Genomic DNA, 24,506 nt, shown 5'->3' on the forward strand with positions numbered 1-24,506 from the left:
CTGAGGCAGGTGGATCACAAGGTCAGGAGATCGAGACCATCCTGGCCAACATGGTGAAACCCCATCTCTACTAAAAATACAAAAATTAGCCAGGCATGGTGGTGTGCGCCTGTGTTCCCAGCTACTCAGGAGGCTGAAGCAGGAGAATTGCTTGAGCCTGGGAGGCGGAGGTTGCAGTGAGCCAAGATCGCGCCACTGCACTCTAGCCTGAGTGACAGATCGAGACTCTATCTCAAAAACAAAAAGAAAGAAAGAAAGACATTATAAAGAAAACAACACATTCCTATCATTTCAGCTTCTAGCTCATGATTGAATATTGCCTACATTTGTACGGAAAGATAATGCGGCCAGGCGTGGTGGCTCATGCCTGTAATCCTGGCACTTTAGGAGCCCAAGGCAGGGGATCATTTGAGGTCAGGAGTTCGAAACCAGCCTGGTCAACATGGTGAAACCCCATCTCTACTAAAAATACAAAAAAAATTAGCCCAGCGTGGTGGCAGGCGCCTGTAATCCCAGCTATTTGGGAGGCTGAGGCAAGAGAATTACTTGAACCCAAGAGGCAGAGGTTGCAGTGAGCCAAGATCGTACCTCTGCACTCCAGCCTGGGTGACAGAATGAAACTCCATCTGAAAAAAAGAAAAAAAAGGTGTTGCAAGCTTCAGGAAGGCCTGGGCCAGAGATTATTTTATTCTGTAGTGGTGAAGGTGTTCTGACAAATTATCCAGACTCTCTTTCCACTCTGGTTATCCTTCATGTTTAACAACACACAAGTGTCAGGTGGCCACAAAACAGATGTGAGATCAAACTCCCTTTTTGTGCCTTTTTATTCATAAACCCTTACCGGCTAAGCGAATGGATGATAAACCATACAGCTATGTAGAGAAACTATTTAGCAGTTCCTCATTACTGCATTTTAGAAATTCTTTAAAATATGAGAGAGCAAGTGCATAAGGAACCACAAATAAAAACACAATACGACAAAGTAATTAAACTTACACATAAATTAAATTATACATAGATATAGATGCAGATGTCCCAGAGTCAAGTAACATCTTTTCGATGTAAACATGTTGTTACCCTAAGGCGTTGTTATTAAGTGCAACTATTATTATCAAGCAAGCTGTGATTTGATCATCCTTGAGAAGTGGCAGTGCCTACACAGAGCTCATGGGGAAAGCAACCTTGGATTTGCTGTGAGTTCTATCAGATGGTGTCATCTTACTGAGATGAAGACTACCAGAGAGAAGGGCTGCCTTGGTCCACTGTCTAAAATCTGCTGAGGGCAAAGTTCTCCTGATTTGGTCCAGCTGATCAGCAGTTGTTCAACAAGCCCTCAAAAAGGCCTTTATTTATTTATTTGAGACAGAGTTTCTCTCTTGTTGCCCAGGCTGGAGCGCAATGGCACCGTCTCGGCTCACTGCAACATCCACCTCCCAGGTTCAAGCAATTCTCCTGCTTCAGCCTCCTGAGTAGCTGGGATTACAGGCATGTGCCACCACGCCCGGCTAATTTTTTCTATTTAATAGAGATGGGGTTTCGCCATGCTGGTCAGGCTGGTCTCGAACTCCTGACCTCAGGTGATCCAGCTCCCTTAGCCTCCCAAAGTGTTGGGATTACACGTGTGAGTCACTGTGCCTGCCCAAAAGGGCTTTATTAAAAATATTTTTAAAATCTAATGGGGTTGATGGAAGCGTGCTAGAACTGGCTCTTCTCAGCTTGCTAAGCTCGATTGTGCACATTTCTTTCCACCTCTGTATTCAGTCACTTTGCACCGTTAGCTTGAAATTGTTGACCTTGGTGTATTTACACCATGGAAATCAGCAAATGCCTGAAATCTGCAGGTTCCTCCCTGTGGATTTTCTTCAATCAGAGAGCCGGTTGTTAAGCATTTCCAACACCCCTCTGTGTACAGAGCAGGGTTATTCAAAGCCTGGTCTGCAGAGTGGTGCCCGTTTGCAAACTGTGTCACAGTGCAGGGTGACATATGCTATGAAAATTGAGTGTAGGGTCAGGCACAGAGGCCCACGCCTGTAATCCCAGCACCCTGGGAGGTCGAGGCCGGCGGATCACCTGAGGTCAGGAGTTTGAGACCATCCTGGCCAACGAGGTGAAACCCCGTCTCTACTAAAAATACAAAAATTAGCCGGGGGTGGTGGCACACGCCTGTAATCCCAGCTACTCAGGAGGCTGAAGCAGGAGAATTGCTTGAACCCGGGAGGTGGAGGTTGCAGTGAGCCGCAGAGGTTGTAGTGAGCTGAGACGGTGCTGCTGTACTCCAGCCTGGGCAACAAGAATGAAACCCCGTCTAAAAAAAAAAAAGAAAATTGAGTGTAAGCATTTAGAAACTTTTATAGCAATTTTATAGAGTGTTTTACCTGTTGAATCTAAAAACAAAACAAAACAAAAAAACCCCAAAAAACTGTGGGTTTGTTTTTTGTTTGTCTTAAAAAAAAAAAAAAGTCCTCTTTCTAGTAATTCTTTTTTGTTGCATTTTACCAAAGCACTGATCTGCAGCAGATCGAGGGCAAACAAACAAACTGGTCCCTTACCAGGGATAGTCTGAGAAGCACTGAAAAGAACATTTGCAAATCCAGAGAACAGGGCAGAGGTAGTACAAGTGAGATTAAGAATATATTCAAGAGGTAACTTGAAGCCACAGGCTGTTTTAGAAAACAAAATGATGTGAAGAGGCCAAAAGAAAAAAAAGAAACATGGAAGGACCTAAACTGGGGACATAAATGTATTTCTATTGTAGAAATACAGAATGGGAACTATTGGACTTATGGTTCTAATGTCAGGTAAGGTGTCTATTTCAGGAAAGGCATGTAGGATTAGAAGTATGGACCTAGGCCTGTTGCAGTGGCTCATTCCTGTAATACCAGCACATTGACAGGTCCAGGCGGGACGATCTCTTTGAGCTCAGGAGTTCGAGACCAGCTAGAGCAACATGGTGAAACCCATCTCCACAAAATTATCCAGGAGTGGTAGAATCCTGCCCCAGCCTTCCAAGTAGGTGGCACCTGTAGTCCCAGCTACTTGGAAGGCTGGGGCGGGAGGATTGCTTAAGCCCAAAAGATTGAGGTTGCAGTGAGCCAAGATCACGCCACTCCAGCCTGGCGACAGAGCAAGACTACGTCAAAAATAAAAAATAAAAAATAAAAATAAAAAGATGGGGTGTTTCATTTGGAAGAGAAGAAAGGGGGGTTTTCAATTATTTGGAGGGCTCTTGCTTAGAGGATGGCATGGGCCTGTTTTGTATAAGTCCCCAAAGGAATAACAAAGGCAAGGGCTCAGAGAGGCATAAAGAATAATTCTCCAGGCATTGATTGCCTGTCCATAGAAGGAATATGAGGACCTCATAGCAGAGGGAGTTCTCAGCCCCTGGACCTGTTCAAGCACAGACCAGCGCATCTTTTGGCTGGGAAGTTATAGCAATTGTACCAACATCTGATAGGGGGCTCAACTAGATGACAAGATTTCTTTCAAATTGGATGGTTATGATAATGAGTGAAATTTAGACAAGAATTTGCAAACTAGGGAGGGTCCCACAGAGAATGATGCTAAAGAGCTGAAGAAAGAAGCCAAAAAAGGAGGCCAGAGAAAGAGCTCCAACGAGGCTGTCTGGTAGCAATGATGAATGTTCTGGCATCTTGGGAAAGCATCTGGCACTGATGAGGACAAAATTACTAATAGACAAGTTTGCTGCTGCTGCTTCCAGCCAAGCAGACCCCATAGTTGTGCACTTAACAGTGCATTGTAGGGCTCCTGCTCCTTGCGGTGATGTGATGTGTTATGCTGGCCGGACTTTCCAACAAATGCCAGACAAATCAGCGGTCTGGCTGGCGTCCTCCACTGGGAAAAATTCGCAAACCCTGGCAACAACAAAGATGATGAGATGAGATTCAGTCCAGACCCATGACATGCCATTAGATCTTCCTAATCACCAGAGAGCAAATCCTTACTCTGTGTACTGGACACTGTGCTAAGAACTTAATAGACAGGGGGGCTGGGTGTGGTGACTCACACCTGTAATCCCAGCACTTTGGGAGGCTGAGGCATAAGGATCGCTTTAGCCCAGGTGTTTGAGACCAGCCTGGGCAAAAGAGTGAGACCTCGTCTCAAAAAAACCCAAACAACAACAACTAGCTGGTCATGGTGGTGCACGCCTGAAGTCCCAGCTACCCGGTAGGCTGAGGTGGGAGGATCACTTGAGCTTGGGAGGTGGAGGCTGCAATGAGCCATGACTGTGCCACTGCACTCCAGCCTAGGTGACAGAGCAAGACCCTGCCTCAAAAAAAAAGAAAAAGAAAAAGAAAAGAAAAAATGGACATGATCTCACATATGTGAAAGATTCCACTATCCCCATTTGACTGATGAAAATATTAAGGCTCAGAGCAGGCAACGGACATCCCTAACTCATCTAGAGATTCAGTGACAGAGTACTCAGGGCTCCAAATCCCATCTGACCATTAACTCAAGCCACCTCTGTTTATCTCCCCCACCCCCCCGCCAGTAAACACTCTCTATTAAACACCTTGTCCACTAAAGCACCATGCTTTCCACGAGGGACTCCTTCGTGCACAGCCATCCTCACTCTGCAGGAACTCATCAAAGTTTCAGTGAATGAATGAATTTGGAGTGGTCAACAAGGGGTGCACAGTTGCAACTTTTAAAATATTGCAGGAGAGAAATGCCACAGAACAAAATGCACATGGAAAAATCACTACCTTATTTCAAAATATTTACAGCTTCACATTTAAGGCCACCCAAAGCGTGGCGGTCAGTGGTGAGAAGGCAGAGATCACAGGCTGCTGGGGTGGGGCATACACCATGATTCCCGGCCCCACTCTGGGAGGCACAAGGTATCCCACAGTCTTCTCTCCCAGTTACATCCTCCGCGGAAACCACAGGATGACTCGCTCAACTTTTTTTAAAGTAGAAAAAATATGCTTGTGTGTGTGTAAGGGGAGGAGAGGGGATGTGAATGAGATGGAGGGTACTGTAATAATTCCTGTAGTCATAAGACACGCCAGTTGGTAGTTGCTAGTATTCCAGACACTTCCTAACGCCAGACAAATGCCCCCAAGTCTCGGCGTGTCTGGCTTAGAGATCTATTCAACTGATAGCAGCCGCCTCTTCTGGGGAGAGCAGATCTTTCAGAAAGCACTGGCTACGCTGCTAATCAAACGCAACATTGTTCTCAGCAAGGAGGAAGAATGGAAAGGTTTGTTTCAGAGTCACAACTTTATTTTTTTTTTAAAGGCACCCAAGTTGTTTTAACAAGTTGCTACAAAACTTGGGCTTCCTGAGTGGAGGCTGTTTTGCACAGTGCATGTACTGTACAAAAATCCAGGCAGGGAGGGATCAGAAAGTTAGTCATTAAAGAAAAAAAAAAAGCCCCAGGCACTTGAGGCCTGGAAATGATGTCAGACGCAGCCACTCCTCTGTTAGAACTACAACCAAACAATGCGCAGGCAATCCGCAGCAGCTGCCCCTGCAAATGTCAGCGCCAGCCCAGTCAAAAGAGCTAGAAACCTACCAAGCCGAAGAACTGTGCTGTGCCTCTCTCGCCCACATTTTCCCCAAACACTCTCAGGAACCTGGCAACAGGTAACGTGGCAACCTTTGACTTATAAAAGGGCAAGTGGCACAATCTCAGGGAACAAATGGACTTTTTTTTAAAGCCAGCATCTCCCCCACCACTCCCACACCCCACTCCCTCCCTCCCAACCAAAAGTCTGTAAAAAACAAAACATTGACGCGGGCAGTCCTACTCTCGAGTGTCCCCTTGTGGCCAAGCCTGGAACATCACATCCGTACATTGCAATCTGTGGATCAGCTGCGAGGTAAGTCGCTCTTTGGAAGGGGTGGAGGTCTTTGCTGGACTTGTCTTCCGAAAAGCATAAAGAGTGAAAGTCAAGGCTCAGAGTGGCGTGCTTTTTTACCTTATCACCTTAACAAAAACCTCACCTTAGCTGCAGGGTTAAACCTCTGGGTTGGGGCTGGGGATTTTCGTTGTTGTTGTTTTAAAGCAGCAACCAAGGCCATGTTTTTTAAGGTGGTGAGTTAAACGGAGCAAGAACTGCGGTAGCCTTTTCCACCCAATCTCTTTCTTCACATCCTAGTCACAGCCAAGGGTAGGGTGGATGGCAGTGAGGATAAACAGCCCAGAAACTGAGGATTCCTGCAGGGAGGGACTGGCATTTTCCATTTTTATCTGAAGTTGTACTTTGAATGCAGACACATTTCTCTCAGGCCAGAAGCACTGCTCATTTGTATTGCTGGCTTCCAGTTAGCCTATTTGCGAGGATTACTTAGGATTTCCAGACTGCAGGCCCAGCTACCCAGAGAGTGTGCCTGAAAGCCCCACCTTACCGCTTTTATCTCTATGTGGGGGGAAACACCCACGAAAATGCCAACAGCAGTATTTGTAACCTGCCTTCTTCCTTTTGGGAATTGCTTTGTGCGGCTCTCTCTGCTTTAGAGGAATAACTACAGCTGAGAGTGCTCCAGCCATGCAGGAGGAGAGGGCACCCTTTGAGGAGAGGGCACCCGTTCTGTCTCCCTCTGGCTATGTTAACTGGAAACTAGGAAAGGGGTTCAGATCAAAGTAACTGCTCTCTTCAGAAAGTTCCATTCATTAACTAAATTAGCGGAAATTAAATGGTGTTTGGAGGAAGGTCATTTCAGAAGGCCCAGGGCCAGAGGCTGAGGTCTAAAACTTCTAATCTGGACTTCTATTGAAGTTTGGCAGTAAGTTAAACAGGAAGTTGAAGGCTACCATATGTAAATCCAGTTGTTGCCTGAAATCAGTCATTTCAAGGGACTATCTTGAAAGGACACAGACTGGGAAACAGGCATGTGAAAAAAAAAAAAAAGTAGACATTTGGCTAGTATGTGCCTAGACCACTTAACACTAAAGATTAGAAACCTAGGGCTCTGAGTAAGAATCATTTGACCAGTAGCTAAGTTGAGTCATAGCCTGCACAGAACTAGGGCACACATGTTGAAGTCAGGATGTTGAGAACATCAGGTTTACTAATTTGCAAGGCAGGAGTGTTGCTTCCAGTAGGGAATGTGATCAGGATTTCACGGCTCATTTTCCCAGCCTTTCCAACAGGTGCAATCAAGTCATCCATGTACACAAGTGACTGCCCTGGCAGTTACATCTGTTAGGATTAAATTTCCATTTGTTCCATTACTTTGTATGAAGTGATTTCTACTGTTGAGTCAGACAGATCACTTCCTCTTAGACCTAGGGACTTTTTGCAACATTTTTAACAATGTGTGTGTTTTTCAAAATGTGTCCCAGCCAGGTCTGCAGGTCTTCCTGGGTTGAATGGACTGTTTATAGAAGGGGAAGATTCAGGGCCCAAGGTCAGGGTTACAGAATTATATAAGGTTTCCTGTTTGGGCAGCTGGTCTAGCAACACCTCAGGTTGGGGCAGACTGGGTCTTGTTGAGAGATAGCATGCCCAGGAGGCTAGGGCGGGGAGAGTGCCAGGAGCAGGGAAGGACATTTTTCTTTTTTTTTTTTTTAAGACCGTGTCTTACTGTGTCACCCAGGCTGGGGTGCAGTGGTGCGATCTCGGCTCACTGCAACCTCCGCCTCCCAGGTTCAAACGATTCTCCTGCCTCAGCCTCTAGTGTAGCTGGGATTACAGGCACCCGCCACCATGCTCAGCTAATTTTTATATTTTTAATAGAGATGGGGTTTCACCATGTGGGCCAGGCTGATCTTGAACTCCTGACCTTAGATGATCTGTCCGCCTCGGCCTCCCAAAGTGCTGGGATTACAGGCTTGAGCCACCAAGCCCGGCCTGACATTTTTCTTTTAAATCTTTCATCAACCAGCTTTGATTTCTTGTCGGATGTCACTTTTCAGCAACCTGTTCCTATATTCTCTGTTAGGAGAACTTTTTTTTTTTTTGCCAGACTGAGAGAAAGGAATTAAAGGGTGGAAGAATTACAAGATCAGGCACTGTTGTCTGTCTGATCCACGGATGTAACCACAGCACATGCGTGGCTCACAGTACTAGTGTGATAAATGCTTGTTACATGAAGGCATGAACAGGGATGAGAAGAGACTTCCTGTAGAAACAAAAAGGACTAACAATCAGGAAAGGGAGGTGATTGGGGCAGGAGTAAAGTGAACACCTCAGCAAAGCCATTCGCTGTGATCTCTGATGGTGCAGTGTCATGTCCTGTCACCAGAGCCCCCTCGTGTTGGATGTTGGCCAATCCCGCCAACATGATCTAGCAGGCCAAATCCTAATCTACCGTTCTCTGACACCAGCTGGTCCCCTGGGTCGTCCACCTGATGTCCCCCATTCTCCCCACTTCGCCTACCCCACAGGCCCTCAGCAAAGGACCGTGGGAGGCACCTGTGACACTGCCCTTTTCCTGTGCAGCTGTTTGTCTTCTTCATTCTTTTCACTCCTCGTTACTCTTTTTTTTTTTTCATGCTCAGCCCACACAGAACTAGGAACTTTGTTATTCTACTTATTTTTCTGTACTCTGCTTGCACACAGATGGATATCTGAGAGCCAGCGAACTTTCTTTACCTCCTAATATCATTTCATGAGAATTAGTAGCACCTGCACAATGGGGCCTTGGAGACAGGAATAAAAGGAAAAATCTGGAATGGAATCACATGATGCAACAGGCTATGAAGTCTCCCTGCCCGGCTGCTGTATGTCTGATAAACAGAATAAATAACACTTGAGCATCCCTGACCCTGATACTGTGGAGTAGCTGGTTGTTGCTAGATGGGACCAGGGTATCGTGCACTTATTGCCAATTCATCTTGCTTCAGTAAGTGGGGTGGCTGTGCTGAGTGAGTGGCCTGTGTATGAACCAGGGTCCGTCCCATCTAAGGAGAGTCCGGTCAGGCTGAGTCCTCACCAAGACTCCAGCGTGGATTCATCAGTAACCTTGGTTCACCGGCAGGCTCGCTGGACATTGGAGAAAAGGCTGACGCTCCACCAAAGCAGCCCACTGCTGCCACCGCCCTAGGAACAGAGGGCCTGGAGCCAGGGCTTGACCTGGCACAGGAGCTTTTGCACAAGGCCTGCTCAAACCTCCAAACCTGGGAAAACAGGATGCATGGTGAAGAAGAAAGAAAATGCATCCACCATTCCTTCCTGTTGGTGTCAGCACGATGAGGAATAATTACCTGGATCTGGAAAGCAGGCGTGTGGCAGACTGCAGGCCCCCCTGGTCTGTGTAGTTAGGCACTTAATTTTTCATCCTCCTCCTTTTCTCTGCCCTCCCGAAGCCCCCATTTTCAAAGGAAAAACAGAAAAACGTATCTGGGTTAACCTGTGTAATACTGTTTACATCAGTCCACTTGGCCCAGAAAGGATACCAGCTCCTTACTGATGCTCAGATAACAGGGTTAGTGCTTAAAAAAATTATGCCTTGGGCCGGGCGCGGTGACTCACGCCTATAATCCCAGCACTTTGGGAGACCGAGGTGGGCGGATCACAAGGTCAAGAGATCAAGACCATCCTGGCCAACCAACATAGTGAACCCGTCTCTACTAAAAATACAAAAGTTAGCTGGGTATAGTGGTGCATGCTTGTAGTCCCAGCTGCTCGGGAGGCTGAGGCAGGAGAGTCGTTTGGGCCTGGCAGGCGGAGGTTGCAGTGAGCTGAGATTGCGCCACACTGCACTCCAGCCCAGGCGGTGGAGCGAGTCTCCATCTCAAAAAAAAAAAAAAAAATTCTGCCTCGTTCATTATCCAACTTTGTCACTGATAGAGAAGGACATAGATCCAGAGAAGAACTTGTCCAGGCGACCTCAGGGTTCTTTCCCCGTCCATTACCTTTTTTTTTTTTTTTTTTTTTGAGCCCGAGTGTGGCTCTGTCACCCAGGCTGGAGTGCAGTGTCACAATCTTGGCTCACTGCATCCTCTGCCTCCTGGGTTCAAGCTATTCTCCTGACTCAGCCTCCCTAGTAGCTGGGATTACATGTGCGTGCCACTCCGCCCAGCTAATTTTTGTATTTTTAGTAGAGATAAGGTTTTAACTTGTTAGCCAGGCTGGTCTTGAACTCCTGACGTCAAGCGATCTGCCTGCCTTGACCTCCCAAAGTGCTGGAATTACGGGCTTGAGCCACCGTGCCTGGTCCCCTCCATTACTCCTTAAGTGTCCCTTAAAGACTGTATTTATTTATTTGAAACAGAGCTTTGCTCTGTCACCCAGGCTGCTGTGCAGTGGTGTGATCTTGGCTCACTGCAAGCTTCTGCCTCAGCCTCCTGAGTACCTGAGACTACAGGTGGACGCCACCACACCCGGCTAATGTTTGTCTTTTTGGTAGAGATGGGGTTTCACCATGTTGGCCAGGCTGGTCTCGAACTCCTGATCTCAAGTGATCCACCCGCTTCAGCCTCCCAAAGTGCTGGGATTACAGGCGTGAGCCACTGCGCCCAGCAAAGACTGCATTTAAAATACTACCTTTCTGTTAGGTACTTGTCATTTGCCAAAATTAAATAAAAACAATCTAGGAACCTAGGAACTTGTGAAGTCAGTACTAAAATCTATACCAATTTACTCTACAAACCCCCATCCTCCTCCTCGTTGGTTGAGTGTTTAATAAAGCCAGGTACTTTACCTGTAGTCTCATCAAATTAAAAACAACCCTGCATAGGAAGTCAGGATCTCAATTTTGCAGATGAAAAGGAGGCTCATCTGGGCATGCCCAGCAAGGTCTGGGGAACGCCCCTTAATTGAGTACTTGAATTTGTCTGCAGGGAGAGGTGGCATCCCCGCACTGTAAATAGTTTCCAAGGTCAAGTTTGGCTAGTGGCTTTTAGAATTGTGGCAGAAGGATGCCATCCTACTCCCACCTGCAGAGGCATCTCAGGTTCTGGAGCTCTTTGCTAACTAAGCCCACCTGTGAAGGATGGCAATAGAGTGGTGACAGGTGTGCAAGGTTTCACATCTTTAAGGAAAAGACAGCTCCAAGGACAGAGTTGTTTTGTTTTTTTGAGACAGAGTCTCACTCTGTTGTCAGGCTAGAGTGTAGTGGTGCGATCTTGGCTCACTGCAACCTCTACCTCCTGGGTTCAAGCGATTCCCCTGCCTCAGCTTCCCAAGTAGCTGGGACTACAGGAGGGCACCACCACGCCCGGCTAATTTTGGTATTTTTAGTAGAGATGTAGTTTCACCATGTGGGCCAGGATGGTCTCCATCTCTTGACCTTGTGATCCGCCCACCTCGGCCTCCCAAAATGTTGGGATTACAGGCATGAGCCACCACTCCCAGCCAATTTTTTTTTTTTTTTTTTTTTTAAAGAGACAGGGTCTTGCTCTGTTGCCCGGGCTGGAGTGCAGTGGTGTGATCATGGCTCACTGCATCCTCTAACTCCTGAGCTCAAGTGATCCTCACACTTTAGCCTCCAGAATAGCTGGAACCACAAGCACACACCATCACATCCAGCTAATTTTTAAAAAACTGTTTGTAAAGACAGGGTCTCACTATGTTGCCCAGGGTCAAGGTCAGATTTGTTAATCCTCCTGACATTGTCTCCTGTTGGAGTTCTGGGTGTTCATTAGTTCATCACCATGCGTGTGATTCACACACTGTACTCAGAAACATTCTTTTTTGAACCTTGGGAGGTGGAGGTTGCAGTGAGCGGATGTGCGTCATTGCACCCAGCTGGGACAAAAAAAATCTCAAAAAAAAAAAAAAAAAAAAAAAGAATTTTTGAGTAATGTTGATCACACGATGGTGATGAAAAGAACACAGAACAAGAGGAGATTAAAATCTGACTTGACCTGGCACATAGTGAGACCTGTCTTTACACAGTTTTTTTAGCTGGATGTGAGGTGGTGTGGCAGATGGAGGCTAAAGTGGGATCGCTTGAGCTCAGAGTTAGAGATGCAGTGGCCATGTCACCACTGCACTCCAGCCCGGCACAGCAAGACCTGTCTCTAAAAAAAAAAAAAAAAAAAAAACTGGCTAGGTGGCTCATGCCTGTATCCAACATTTGAGCCGAGGTGGCGGTCACAAGTCAAGAGATGGAGACCATCCTGCCACATGGTGAACTACATCTCTACTAAAATACCAAATTAGCCGGGCGTGGTGGTGCCCTCCTGTAGTCCAGCTACTTGGGAGGCTGAGCCTCAGCCTCCCGAGTAGCTAGGATTACAGGTGTGTGCCACCACTCCCAGCTTATTTTTGTATTAGTAGAGACGGGGTTTCACCATGTTGGCCAGGCTGGTCTCGAACTCCTGACCTCATGTGATCCACCCGACTCGGCCTCCCAAAGTGCTGGGTTTACAGGTGTGAGCCACTGCGCCTGGCCCAGAATGGAGTAATCTGATGTGGTCTCATAGATAAACACTTCACGTTTGCAAGGGTGTGTGTGTGTGTGTGTGTGTGTGTGTGTGTGTTTTAACTCATCTTTTCCATTCTCTTCCCCACCCCTCCTTTCCCATCTGCTGCCCTCAGGCTACAGTTCGACTTCACAGATAGAAAAATAAGTAAAACCTACGGCTGGGCATGGTGGTTCACACCTGTAATCCCAGCACTTTGGGAGGCCGAGGTGGGCCAATCATTTGAGGTCAGGAATTTGAGACCAGCCTGACCAACATGGTGAAACCCTGTCTCTACCAAAAATACAAATAAATTAGCCGGTCGTGGTGGCCCACCCCAGTAATCCCACCCAGCTACTTGGAAGGCTGAGGCAGGAGAATCGATTGAACCGAGGAAGCGGAGGTTGCAGTGAGCCCAGATCACACCACTGCACTCCAGCCTGGGTGACAGAGCGAGACTCCATCTCAAAAAAAAAAAAAAAAAAAAAAATTAGCTGGGCGTGGTGGCGAGTGCCTGTAATCCCAGCTACTGAGGAGGCTGAGGCAGGCGAATCGCTTGAACCGGGAAGGCGGAGATTGCAGTGAGTGGAGATCGGGCCACTACACTCCAGCCTGGGCTACAGTGCGAGACTCCTCAAATGAATGAATAAATAAACAAATAAAACCTACATTATTTACCTCGGCCTACTATAATTTTGCACTACAGGGTGGCAGCTCCATGCTAGGTACAAGCCGGGTGCCACGCTGCTTTGATGCTGCCCAGGACACTGGCCTAAAAGTGTGTCTGCAAGTGCTCTCTTCATTCATTCAAGCTCTGCCTAGTACACACTTTTTGGAAACCATTTCCCAAAATGCGTGTTCTTATACCACATTTCCCACACACCAGATAACCAAGACAGTGCACGTAACATAGTTTGAATTAATAATCTTGTTTTGGCCGGGCGCGGTGGGTCACGCCTGTAATCCCAGCACTTTGGGAGGCCGAGGTGGGCAGATCATGAGGTCAGGAGATCGAGACCATCCTGGCTAACACAGTGAAATCCCATCTCTACTAAAAATACAAAAAATTAGCCAGGCATGATGACGGGCCCTGTAGTCCCAGCTCCTCGGGAGCTGAGGCAGGAGAATGGCGTGAACCCAGGAGGTGGAGGTTGCAGTGAGCCAAGATCGCGCCACGGCTCTCCAGCCTGGGCCACAGAGCGAGACTCCGTCCAAAAAAAAAAAGAAGAAACTTGTGTTGGTAGACAAATAAGTTAATGAACTGCAGATATAAATAGATTGAGCACTAGATGTTTATTATCTCAAGCACAGCACTGCCTCCCGGTGTGGATTATATTCCAGTTTTCAAAAGGAACCATAGAAGGTACAGGCAATGCGATTTTATTTTGGAGGGATTTCTAGCATCATAGGTCAAAGATGTTATTAAGTATCAACTCTGAAAAAGCAACTATAAATACTGCAAATCGACTAAACCAGAGGACACAAATATATACTGCGTGTTGTGTGCTGGACTGTGGTTGAGACTTCATGCCCGTGCTCTGGGCTTATGGGGGCAGCTGACTGCTCATAATTAAGATTGCTGTTGCCGCTGCCTGTGTTCCAAAGAGAACACAAGAGGACAGAGCTAAGGCGTAGGAATGCGGAAAAACTTGCAGAAACTAGAGCTAGTCTTCGGATTGAAATGAATTACCAATAAAGGGCTGGGAAGTGGATCAAGGGGAGGAAAGCGTTCTGATGGCCCCTGCTCCGAGGTTCAGCCCATTTGCAGTTGCTGATAACCTTGTCAGGTCACCAGATAAAGGCAAGTCTTGTCACCCTCAGGCACCTGGCTGCGAAGTAATAAAACAGTTGCCTTATCATCTAAAGGTGGAGTTAGTCAAACCTCAGCCCAGGGTAATTACAGTAAACTGAAATTGCCTGTCCTTTACAACAAAAAAAGGGGGAGGGAGAGAGAAAGGAAAAGGGCTTAAGGCAGGAAATTGTGTTTGTCTTTCTCCTGGGATTTAAAAAAGAAACGAGCAAAACAGTAAGAAGTTTTCCAGGGAGTGAGAAAAACAGCCCGGCTAGACTCCCCTCACCCTGGGTTAACAGGATTGCTGACAGATCAGGCCCACGTGATGGTCAAGAAAAGAGGCTCAAGCTGATGAAAATCCAAGAAATCTTCTTAGGAGCCTTCCTTTCTAAATGTAAATGACTGAGTCATTGCTTTGCTAAGGAGGGAAGGAAGTTACAATCACACCAAGTGACTCATTCATTGCTGTTAGCTCCGGCAGTTGGATAAAAAGTTTTAGCAAAAGCAGCAACAAATGTACTTTAAATACTAGCACAGTAAGGGAATTCCTCTCTTTCAGGATGAATGCCATCCACACAAAAGAGCTCCTGTTGACATCTCATTTACAATCTCCCCCAGGACACAGACAAGACCCTTTCAATAAACCCAGCTCAGAAACACCTATTGTTCAAAATCTTCAACTCACCACAGGCTACCACCACTCCCTATGGCTTTGCAAAATTAAAGATTTAGAAGAAGGATGGGGACGGTGGAAGCTATGAAAAGAGGCAGGAAAAAAGTCCCTTTGACCCGATGCTGTCAGAGAGCGTGCATGAAGAAGAAAGTTAATGGTATTTCCATTTATATAAGAAGCGCCTAAGAAATGCCTGTGACGTTCATGAACTAGTGATTGTGAATTCCAAATTTGATGCCAACTTTATGTGTAAAGAAGCTAACTCCTGCCAACATCGTGGCTGAATGAACAGCTGGGGCTATGCTTAACCCATTCCCAGCTTACAAAAGCCCCATGGCAGCTGCAGCGAAGCATCAGGTGAGTCTGATATGTGCTGTCTGTTTCCTCGGGGATTTGAAGCTTGCCTGTCCTTTCCAAGTGGAATCTTGTGCCTAAGTGCTAGAGCCCACTCCTCTCCACTGATTCCCTTCTTTCCATTTCTGCCATTTGCCTTCTTCTTTTAATAAAACTTGGACATTTTCTGGAGTTATATGTTTTTCTTGGGATGTACTTCAAATTAAGGAGCATATTTATGTTTACAAACACACACACACACACACACGAATCGGGCATTTCTCAAGTGGTGATACCTTTACCCTTCTTAGTTTTCACTTAAGGTTCCCCATCTCAGTACACGATCCCTTTGTCTGCCCCGAGTTCAAGCCAAAACTCGGCATTATCTGTAAGCACTCCTTTGGCTCCTTCTCTCCGATCTCTTAAATCCCTGTGGAGTCATTCCATATCCTTCTGTGCATCTTTCTGCTTCCCTAGATCCTACAGTTTTAATGTTCTCTTCTGGAGTATCACAGCAACTTCCTTAACTCAAGGTTTCTCCAACTCTGAGTTGTCACTTAATGGGTAGTGAAATCAGATGAGTCATGCAGTTTCACCATTTAGAAAATGCAAAAGATTAGGTAGAAAATGTCAGCGTACATCCTGTGTAGAAAAAGTAAGTCTTGTTGTGAAACTTCTTTCAGTTTGTGTGTGCGTGTCCCCGGATCTGTGTACATACTGGGCAACAGGGAAAATGCATTTTGTAGGTCAAAATATTTGGAGAAATACTTTTCTACTTAGTCTCACTGGGTCTGTTTTTCTCTGTTTCCAAACTATTGCGTACACTTAGAGGAAGAGTGGAAACCCTCCAGCAGGTCCTGTCAGTCTGCAGTTTACAAATCTGCCCTCAGGATAGGAGTTCCTGCTCACCATTTTCAGGTCTCAGAATTCTGCCTCCTCCTGACCACTTTTCCTTTAGTTATTCAACCCATCAAGTTCTCTGGGTTTGCATGTGCAATCGATTCCTCGTTAGGGATATTCTTTCCTCTGGTTTTTCCTTCAGATATGAGCTTATGTTTGACCTCTTCCAAGAAGACATCAGGAATGTCCTTCTGAATGCCTTTCCTAGTTCTCATGAGAACACAGCAGTTTTTAATCAGGCAGAGCACTTATTACATTGTAATTATCTTCTTGGTTCCCAACTGAACTTTTAAGTTCCAAGTGGGCAGTCAGTAAATATTTATTGGTGCATTAAATGCTCCACATTTTACACAGTTCACGTTTGCTTCCCACAAACCAATTTGGATAGTTATTTTAAAGTATCTTATCTCTAGTTCTCAAAGCTTTGGTTTCCTTTAACACTTAAATATCTCTTGCATATTTTCTTTTCAAACACTGCTTGGTTAATTTGCAAATTCATTGGACTCCTTTCCTTAAAAATCAAAATAATAAAACTTCAAGAAAGCTGTTTGACTTCTGGCCAGTTAGTCACCCTCTCTGAATGTCAGATCTGTAAACAGGAAGGGCAGAATTCTGATCTCTAAAATCCTCTCCAGTCCACTACTCTGACCCTCTAACTTGAGCTTTCTCCAGAGAGGTTAAGTGACTTTTCCAAGGTCACGCAGCTTTTTAGCGGCAGGAGATTTTTTGCCTGTCCATAGATTTTTTTTTTTTTTTTTTTTGAGATGGAGTCTTGCTCTGTCACCCAGGCTGGAGTGCAGTGGCGCGATCTCGGCTCACCGCAAGCTCCGCCTACCGGGTTCACGCCATTCTCCTGCCTCAGCCTCTCCGAGTAGCTGGGACTACACGCGCCCGCCACCACGACCGGCTAATTTTTTTGTATTTTTAGTAGCGACGGGGTTTCACCGTGGTCTCGATCTCCTGACCTCGTGATCCGCCCGCCTCGGCCTCCCCAAAGTGCTGGGATTACAAGCGTGAGCCACCGCGCCCGGCTGCCTGTCTATAGATTTTTAAAAGCTAGCAGTAAACAAAACCCAAAAAGTTTACCGCGGAAACGGAGTGCCACGAACAAGTTTGTGTGAAAGAGAATTCATGAAGAAATAGGAGACTTCAAACAAAACACTAAAATCAACAACCACCATAATGGATTCCTGCCTAGGCAGGTCTGGACATTAAGAAAAGAAAGGTCTCGCTGTGGTTTGCTATTAGATGGAGAGATATTCAGATTTCATTTTCAAAATGAAAGTGAAAGATTAAAGAATTTTGGCATCCTGAATCTTTGTAGAGGCCATTCCTCAGAGGCACAGTGTGCAGACAAAACTATCCTAGAGGTGCCAACCAAAACAAGCTAATGTCTGTCTCATTCCTGAGCCCTGGTGCCTTGACCAGTAACCACGCTCAGGAAGAAAGCTGCAACTCGCCAGGATGAAATGTGGCCCCGGTTCTTATAACCCTTCCCCCCTTCCTGCCCCTGCCAGAACCACACTAAAGAATTCGCTGCTCTCAAAGACAGACTTTTTCATTACTTCCTTACATTATAGAGTTTGGGCTTAGATAACCAGTTGTATGAGTAGCAAGTCAGAAATACAACAGCAGTAATACTTATTTCTTTCCTTAATGTAATATGTTGTACTTCATAAGCCACCATATGCATTTGTTGCTTTTCCCCCCTTCTACACTGACAAGCAGTTTTGCTTTGTTTGACAGAAAAGTATGGTAAGAAGAAACTGAATTTGAAGTGGATTCTTACAAAGGAAAAAGAAAATCACTATTGTAACTGTATACCAAATTACTATGTATGTGAGGTCCCAACTTTGACATCAAGTCATTACAGCCAGGTGATGGGATTATGGGTGATTTTTACTTTATTCTTTGGGCTTCTCTGAATTTTCCTATTTTTTGAAAAAGAACCTGCATTATTTTGTAATTATAAAAAAGTACAAATAAGAATTATACACACTATTATTTCTTCACTGCTATGACATGACTAGATTATAATTTTTTTTTTTTGATACGGAGTTTCGGTCTTGTTGCCCAGGCTGGAGTGCAGTGGTGCGACCTCGGCTCACTGTAACCTCCACCTCCCGGGTTCAAGCAATTCTCCTGCCTCAGCCTCCCCAGTAGCTGGGATTACAGGCACCTGCCACCGTACCTGGCTAATTTTAGTAGAGAAGGGGTTTCACCAAGCTGGCCAGGCTGGTCTCGAACTCCTGACCTCAGGTGATTGATACACCTGCCTCGGCCTCCCAAAGTGCTGGGATTACAGGCATGAGCCATCGCGCCTGGCCTAGATTATGAAATTTTTGTGTTACCATATATGTTGCTGTTTGATTTTTGTTTTGAACCTTTTTTATTTTTCTTTTAATTTCTTTGAGACAGGATCTTGTTCTGTTACCCAGGCTCACTGCAACAAGGTGATTTTCCCGCCTCAGCCTCCAGAGTAGCTGGACTACAGGCCGCTGCCACCACGTCCAGATAATATTTATATTTTTTGTAGAAATGGGGCTTTGTTTTGTTGCCCAGGCTGGTCTTGAACTCCTGGGCTCAAGCGATCCACCCTCCTCAGCCTCCCAAAGTACTGGGATTACAGGTATAAGCCACTGCACCCAGCCTTGAGCATTTGTTTTTTGAAGGAAATTTTATATGATTACTACATAAAAAAGGAATACTAAAACTCTCCTAACATTATTTGATATCTCACTGTCTTTGAAAGCTTAAGGAACATGGACCCATACAATGCAGCCAAATATTGGCCGGTAACTCCTTTACAACTGGGATACAGCATATTTTATTACCTTCTCCTGACAATTTCTTATCTGGCTACTTATCATTTCCAGAACATACCATCCTTTTGCATGCCTTTACGCCAGTGGCAAACATTGTTGTTTGCCTCCTCATAACCATTCTCCCTGTCCTGCTTGCTAATGAGACCCCAGTGCTGTTGATCTTTTCCACACAGCTGTGAGTTTTAGGGGTGGCTAAGCCCCTCCCTAGACGTGGAGGCTGAATCTTCACTGGTCTACAAGACAAAGAGATGAGAAGGGAGGTTGGATGAGAATGTTCTGGGAAAGTTTACCTCAGTATTTAAAGCCACCCAAGTCAGGGAAATCCCTTTTCTTCCTCTGGACTTTGTCATTTGCAGGGGATGCTGGAACTGTGGCTGCCATTGGGGGACCACAGAAAGTACTGGCCTAAGAACAGCTCAGCTGGGCGTGGTGGCTCACGCCTGTAATCCCAGCATTTTGGGAGGAGGAGGCAGGCAGATCACCTGCGGTCAGGAGTTCAAGACCAGCCTGATAAACATGGAGAAGCCCTGTCTCTACTAAAAACACAAAATTAGCCGGGTGTGGTGGCGCATGCCTGTAATCCCAGCTACTGGGGAGGCTGAGGCAGGAGAATTGCCTGAATCCAGGAGGTGGAGGTTACAGTGAGTGGAGATGGCGCCACTGCGCTCCAGTCTGGGCAATGAGAGTGAAACTCCATCTCAAAAAAAAAAAAAAGATGAGCTCACACTGGGGATGATGGGTGGAAGAAAGGCCAGCTGTCATGAACTTGCTGGTTTTGGTAAATTCATTGCCTGCCCTACCTTTGGACCTGGTATTGTTTGAGAAAATAAATTATTTTGCCATCTTAGTCACTTTGATTTTATTTTTTAAGTTGCATTTGTTTGCTTATTGATTTGATTGGCTTGGCACTTACGCAGTGACTTTGTAGATGCTGTCTATGTGTTGGGGCTCAGAACATGATGCCCTAAAATACAGTGACTTGGCAATTGAGAAAACTGAAGGAGCAAGAAGGTCACTCACTGTGAGAGCTGGCCATGAGGGAATGCTCTGACCTATCTTTGTCTGAAAGTAGGTCATAAGATGCTCATTCCAGAGAGGTCTCGCTCTATACCCAGAGGCAAAGAAGAAGGAACAGACAGCTCTTGCCCTACTGGCCCCCAGTTGTTTGTTACCGTTAGATAATAAATTTATTCTATTTGAAATCTGAAATACTCCAAAGTCTGAAACTTTTCATTTTTTTGAGACAGAGTCTTGCTCTGTCACCCAGGCTGGAGTGTAGTGCACAATCTCGGCTCACTGCAACCTCCACCTCCCAGGTTCAATGATCCTCCTGCCTCAGCCTCCCAAGTAGCTGGGATTACAGGCATGTGCCACCATGCCTGGCTAATTTTTATACTTTTAGTAGAGACAGGGTTTCACTATGTTGGCCATGTTGGTCTCGAACTCCTGAACTCAAGTGAGCCTCAGCCTCCCAAAGTGCTGGGATTACGGGCATGAGCTGCTGCACCTGGCCTGATCTGTAATACTCACCCCTGCAGTGTCTTCAGCCTCTCCTGCTTCAGCTTCCCAAGTAGCTGGGACTGCAGGTGTGCACCACCATCACCAGCCAATTTTTAAACATTTTTTTGTAGAGATATGGTCTCACTATGTTGCCCAGGCTAGTCTCAAATTCCTGGGCTCAAGTGATCCTCCCACCTTAGCCTCCCAAAGTACGGGGATTTGAGGTGTGATCCACCTCACCCGGGCCTGAGTCTTCCTTTGGAAGGCTGCTGTATCATATGAAACTTATGTTAAATAAATTTGCTTATTTTTCTGTTATTAATCTGTCTTCCGTGATAGGAGTCTCAGCCACGAACCGAGCGATGGGTGTGGAATAGATATTTCTTCCACAAGCTGGAAAAGGCTGTGTCTGCCTGGTGCAAATCCTGACCTGCCAATTACAAGCTAAGTGACTTTACACTATTAAATCTTTTTTTTCTCAGTTTCCTCATCTGTTGAGTTAGGGTAACAGCACCTATCTCATAGTGTGATGAGGCGAGTGAAAAGGTTAATGTAGTGAAAGGGGATAGAGTGTTCCACTTACCCTGTGACATATAGGAAGTAGGTGCTCTTCTTTTTTCTTTCCTTCCTAGATTATGTGATGCAACAAAATTCAAATATGAAAACCATCTTGGAGGCCAGGCGTGGTGGCTTACGCCTTTAATCCCAGCACTTTGGGAGGCTGAGGCGGGTGGATCATTTGAGGTCAGAAGTTCAAGAATGGCCTGGCCAACATGGTGAAACCCCGTCTCTACTAAAAATACAAAAATTAACTGGGCGTGGTGGTGCATGCCTGTAATCCCAGCTACTTGGGAGGCTGAGGCATGACAATGGCTTGAGCCTGGGAGGCGGAAGTTGTGGTGGGCCAAGATCGCCCCACTGCACTCCAGCCTGGGCTACAGAGACACTGTCTCAAAACCATCTTGGAAACTCCCTGAGGGTTCTTTTTTGAGGGGGAAAGTTCGTACTTCTAAGATGCTTTGGTTCCTACTGCATGAAGAGCCTTGCAATGAGTACGTGTGAATGCAGATGTTGAGATGCCTTTTCCTAGTGCTTAATATTAAAAATTCATCTCGGCCGGGCACGATGCCTCACACCTGTAATCCCAGCACTTTAGGAGGCTGAGGGGCGGATCACCTGAGGTCGAGAGTTCGAGACCAGCCTGGCCAACATGGAGAAACTCCATCTCTACTAAAAATACAAAAAATTAGCCAGGCATGGTGGCACATGCCTGTAATCCCAGCTACTCGGGAGGCTGAGGCAGGAGAATTGCTTGAACCTGGGAGGCGGAGGTTGCAGTGAGCCGAGATCACGCCATTGTTCTCCAGCCTGGGCAACAAGAACAAGACTGTCTCAAAAATAAAATAAAAAGTTGTTTTAAAAAATAAAAATTCATCTCATCACTGTTCTCAATTCATATGTCCTCTCCTTCGAGAGGGCTTTAAAAAAAACTAAAAATATTTTACCTCAAAATATACTTCTTTGGCATATTTTTGAGATGGCTGTTCAGAAGGCCCACAGGCAGGAATAGCCCTGCCAAGTTGCCATTTGTGGAGGAGACGTACATCTGCAGAGAAAATCTGCAGCAATGAAATAAACAGCCAGGCTTTCTCTGAGGCCCTCCGCCTACCCAGACCTAGGAGAGATAAACTGAGTCTGACACCTTTGAAAATCTGATAGAGAAACACTTAACCACAGACTACCTTCTGTTCTCTCTGAGGACTGCTACCTGTGAGATTTAACCCACCTGTGCCCTCACCTTCCCTCTCCCCTCCCTGCCATAACCTATCTTGCTATGCCCTGAGTCCCTACTCCTCAGTAACATCAAGATGGTATAAAAGCATTAACTCAGCCAGGCGCAGTAGCTCATGCCTATAATCCTAGCACTTTGGGAGGACAAGGTGGGCAGATCACTTGAGCCCAGAAGTTCAAGACCAGCCTGGCCCACATGGCGAAATGCTGTCTACTAAAAATACGAAAAGAAAATAGCCAGATGTGGTGGCACATGCCTGTAATCCCAGCTACTTGGGAGGCTGAGGCAGGAGAATCGCTTGAACCCAGGAGATGGAGGCTGCAGTGAGCTGAGATCATGCCACTGCACTCCAGCCTGGGCGACAGTGAGACTCTGTCCCTCAAAAAAAATAAAAAAAGATGGTATAAAAGTATTAACTGTATGGTCTTTTTTTTTTTTTTTTTTGGAGTTTTCATATGTATCGTTTTCCTATGGCAGAAGAGTTTTCATAATTTGTATGACTCATGCACATGTGTGCACGTTAGCGAAATTTGTATGCCAGCCAGGTGTGGCATAAGCCTGTAGTCTCAGTTACTCAGAGGCTGAGGTGGGAGGATTGCTTGAGCCCAGGAGGCTGAGGCTGCTGTAAGCTATGATCGCACCACTGCACTCTACCCTGGGCGATAGAGCAAGACCCTGTCTTTAAAAAAAAAAAAAAAAAGTGTATACTTTTTTTTCCTGTTAATTTACTATCTGCTTGTTTTATAGACTCAAATTATCAAGGCTTCAGGGAGAAAATGTTAACTTCCCTACAGCTCCCTTGATCACCCAGCTTAGAGCAGCCTCACACCCTCCCATCCCAGGCCCACAGCCCCCTAACTGATTTGAGATGCCTGGAGAAAATAAAATTGCTGCTCCATCTTTTTAAACTAAAAGTGTTGGGGTGGGGGCAGTGCAAAGTTGCGGCTTGCTCATTCAACCTGGTCCTGACCAGCTCTAGCACTGCACCCGCCCCAGCCCTTCAGCCTTCCAATGGCAGCTGTCTCCAGATTCTCTACATTTCTAGTTAGCAGCCTTCACTCTCCCCATGACCAAGACCCCACGAAGTCTTTCCAAAGCCCCTGCTTGTCATTTCTGTTAACACGTCCCCGCCTCCGACCTCGAAATTACATAGCAGGACCGGATGCAGCCCCTGCTTCTTTGCACCTTGGAAAATGGCAGAAATTACCACGCGTTTTTCAGGGCTTGTAGGGTGGACCCCTGCCAGTGGTTTCAAACCTTTTCCATACCTTCTCGATCACCCTCCAGTTCAGAAAAGACAAAAAGGAAACCCCAACGAAAATCAAAACAAAAAAACCTACAAGTATGTTTCCCTTTGCCTCCATAGTCAGCACCGATGATTTCCAGCTGGGGTGGACAGCAGGGTGTGGATGGGACCAAGTCCTGTTGCCAAGTTCAAGTACTTGAGAATTTAACATCCCAGACCCTCTCCAAGCTCTGTTGCAGGCCCCTCAACTATATTTCCCTAGCTTACCATGGTAACAAGCCAGAGGACTAGCCCTAAGTGTATCCACTTACATGACTAAAGCTCTATCAAATGAACAAATAATTCCCTTTGCTTTTCATGCCTGAAAGGCAATATTCTATGATGTTTAAGAATATGGCACAGTTCTGTCGTCCCAGCTGCTTGGAAGGCTGAGGTGGATGATTGATTGAGCCCAGGAGTTTGAGTCCAGCCTGGGCAACATAGCAAGATCCGATCTCAAAATATTAAAAAATAATGTAAGTTTTGGAGGCAGACCTTGATTTAAAAGTGTGTTACCTAGGGAAGGTTGCTTAATCTCTATAAACATCTGGTTTTTATTGTCTAAAATGAGGGTAAGAATGAAAAACTTCCTTACAGGTTTCTTGAGAGGCTGAAAGGAAGTAATATATGGGAAATGCTCAGTGTATTAACTCAGTAAACGGCATACAGTAACAACAGCATCAACAATTCCATAAGGGGAATCCCTTCATTTTGACCAGGGGACCCGTGGCCCTTGTGAAAGGTCTGAGAACATCTGAAGCTAACTTCTACACCAACATGGTCAGATGATGCCATCCCGTATCCATGGCAACCAGATGTCTCTAGTATCTAGTTTAGTGCCAGGCGGGTGGTGTGCAATGAAACAACGGAATCACAGGCTGCAACTCTGCTGTTCAGTTCATTCGTTAGTGGAACCCCTGTAACACACTCAAAATTCTGACTTCATAGGACCTTTGAATTACAGTTTCATAAAAGAAGTTCTGAAACATTGACCATCTCATACACATTTTTTAGTTATTCCCAGATGGTTGTTGATGTAAAAATAAAACAACCAAAACCTTTGTGTTAGATATATCTTCAAGTCTAT

General features: G+C 45.8%; 1 protein-coding gene across 10 annotated transcripts in view; it reads right to left on the reverse strand.

Moving 5' to 3' along the window:
* Positions 1 to 24,506, reverse strand: part of DLGAP1 (DLG associated protein 1) — a 988,253-nt gene that overhangs the window by 95,038 nt on the left and 868,709 nt on the right. The window lies entirely within an intron of this gene.

This window comes from Nomascus leucogenys, chromosome 4 (assembly GCF_006542625.1).
Source record: "Nomascus leucogenys isolate Asia chromosome 4, Asia_NLE_v1, whole genome shotgun sequence".
NCBI lineage: Eukaryota > Metazoa > Chordata > Mammalia > Primates > Hylobatidae > Nomascus > Nomascus leucogenys.